This window comes from Nannospalax galili, unplaced genomic scaffold, assembly GCF_000622305.1.
Source record: "Nannospalax galili isolate Female #2095 unplaced genomic scaffold, S.galili_v1.0 scaffold1053, whole genome shotgun sequence".
In the NCBI taxonomy this organism is placed as follows: Eukaryota; Metazoa; Chordata; class Mammalia; order Rodentia; family Spalacidae; genus Nannospalax; species Nannospalax galili.
Genome location: NW_008333523.1, coordinates 1,370,037 through 1,372,951, shown reverse-complemented (window position 1 = coordinate 1,372,951; position 2,915 = coordinate 1,370,037).

Sequence of the window (2,915 nt, the reverse complement as noted above, 5' to 3'; positions counted from 1 at the left end):
TGGTTTTCAAATATATTAATGTTTAATATTATGTCAACTAAAATACTTTTACTATTGGCAGAAAAATTAAATTTTTATTACTTTATTATATTTTGTTTGTAAAATTTTCACTATATTTTGTTGAATTTTTGTGTATTTCATATAATAAATTTTAATCATATTTAGACTCCGTCCCTATCTGCCTACCCCCATAGCCCCCCTCCACCAGATTTCATGCATTCTGTCATATATATTAAGGTCTGTTGAGTCAAGTTTGTATCTCCAGATGTCCCTCAATGTGAGTTCATTCACTGGAACTTGATTAGCATCAAGTTCTAGGATCACTCCCTTGAATATCAACCCTTCAGAATGCACAAGATCCATGCAAACTCAAACCAGAAAAAAACCCAGTACGGAGCTGGGGGAATGATTAAGAAACTCCAACCTTAGCTAGGAAATTTTATTACATTGTTGAACACATGCAGGAAAGTATACAGACGGCAAGCATAGAGCTTGGTGAATTGTCACCAGACAAGCCTCATGTACTTAGAATGCAGATCAAGAAAGAAGTTTCCCAGAAGCCTGCTCTATGCCCCTTTCTATTTATTTAACACCTCTTCCATAAGTATAACCAGTTTCACACTTTAACACTACATACTGCATTTGTTTTGACTGAATTTAAGCTAGAAATAAATATAGTCATACCATATATATGCTTGGAATAAGCTTCCTTTGCTTTTTATGGTTTTCTTGAGAAAGTGTCTTCTTGCAAAGTGGGAACCTCAATTGAGGAATTGATTTTGTTGGACTGGACGTGTGGGCATGTCTGTGGGGTATTTTCTTGGTTGTTGAGTAATGTGGGAGGATTCAGCCCACTGTGGATGGTGCCATTCCTGGGCAGGTGGTCTTGTGTTACATAGGAAAGCAGGCTGTGCACTAACCAGAGAAGCAAGCCAGTAAGGAGTGTACCCAGAGAAATCCGTAGGTTATTATAGAGATATTTGTACCCCCATGTTTATTGCTGATCTATAGCAAGGAAATGGGACCAACCTAGTTGTCCATCAATGGATGAATGGCTAATGAAAATTTTATATGTATCAAATTATTATATATAATAGAATATTATACAGATTTAAAGAAAAATGAAATTTTAAAAATTTGCAGCAAAATGGATGGATCTAAAATGTATAATACTAAGTGTATTAGTCATTTTTCTGTTGAGTGCATTTGAGCTTACGGTTCCAGGGGAATTACAGTCCATCATGGCAGGGAGGCATGGTGGCTGGAGGTGGCTGGAGCAGGAGCAGCAGAAGCTAAGCTCTCACATCATCATGCAGGCACAGGAAGCAAGAGCACAACTGGAAATTCAGCAAGGCTTAAGAACTCTCTAAGCCCACCCTCAGTGATGGGCTTCCTCCAGGATAGCCACACCATCTAAAATCTCCCAAAACAGTGCCATCATCTGGGGACAAAATGTCCAAATACCTTTAGGCTATTTTCATTTTCATTCAAATCATCACGTTCCACCCTCTGGCCCCCATAGGCTCAAGACCATATAAAATGCAAAATGCATTTAGTCCAACTTTAAAAGTCCCCATAGTCATCATCAATCTCAATACTATTCAAATGTCCACAGTCCACAGGTAAATATCTTAAGTGTAAGCCTCTATAAAATGAAAAAACAAATAACATACTCCCAACATACAGTGGAACCAAATGGGAGGAATGGAGGCATAGTAAGGAAATTACTGTATTAGTCACTTTTCTGTTGCTGTGATAGAAACACTAACCCAAGCAATTTATAGAAGTAAGAGTTTATTTGAGCTTACAGTTCCAAGGGAACTACAGTCCATCATGGCAGGGAGGCATGGTGGCTGGAGGTGGCTGGAGCAGGAGCAGCAGAAGCTACGCTCTCACATCATCATACAGGCACAGGAAGCAAGAGAGCAACTAGAGATCTGATAAGGCTTACGAACTCTCTAAGCCCACTCCCAGTGAAGTGCTTCCTCCAAGATGGCCACACCTTGTAAAACCTCCCAAAAGAGCAACACCATCTGGGGACAAAATACCAAAATACTTGGAGCATATGGGGGACATTTTGCTTCAAACCACCATACTAAGTGAGGTCACCCAATCTCAGAATGTGAAAAAAAAAAAAAACCAACGAAAAAGTGTTTTCCCTAATATGGGGTCCCTAACCTATAATGTGTGCATATACATATGTAAACAGATATTATTTGGGTATAGTATAACATTTAGAATCAAGAACAACAAAAGGTAATTTGCAAAGAAAAACAGCACAGTTTTTGTCCCTTTTTTCTCATGATGGATGTATGTATTCAATTTCTGCATACTGTAGTAGCAGGAATAATTTCTATGTTCCTTAAGAGACCAGGAAGTGTTGTCCCTCTTAGGCAGTGATTGTGAGTTCGGCTTCCCTTTTGATAGCATGGACCAATAGTGGAGTGGGAACTGGACATGACTGGACACTGAGTTGTTGGATATGTTGAATGAGATAATGCCATTATTGTTTGTAGTAACTACTTTTTAAAATTTTCTTATAAACTTTCTAATTTTGTAACAAAACTTAAAAAAAAGAAGTGTACCTCCATGGTCTGTGCTCCAGGTTCCTGCCCTGAGCTCCTGCCTTGGGTTCCTTTGATGATGGGCTGTAAGCCAAATAAACATTTTCCTCCCCAAGTTGGCTTTGGTCAGTGTTTTTAATCACAGCAATGAAAGTAATTAGAACAGAGAGTTTCTTCACTATCTGTTGTATGGACAAAGATTTTTATTTGGCCCATTTCCTTCTATCCATGAGGATGGAAGCAGAATATTTCTTTGACATAGAGTATGTGATTATCTGATTAAAAGAGATAGATGTCAATAGTCCCATGTCCTTTGGGGTTCATCTGTTTGAAATTTGAGGGGGACACTAA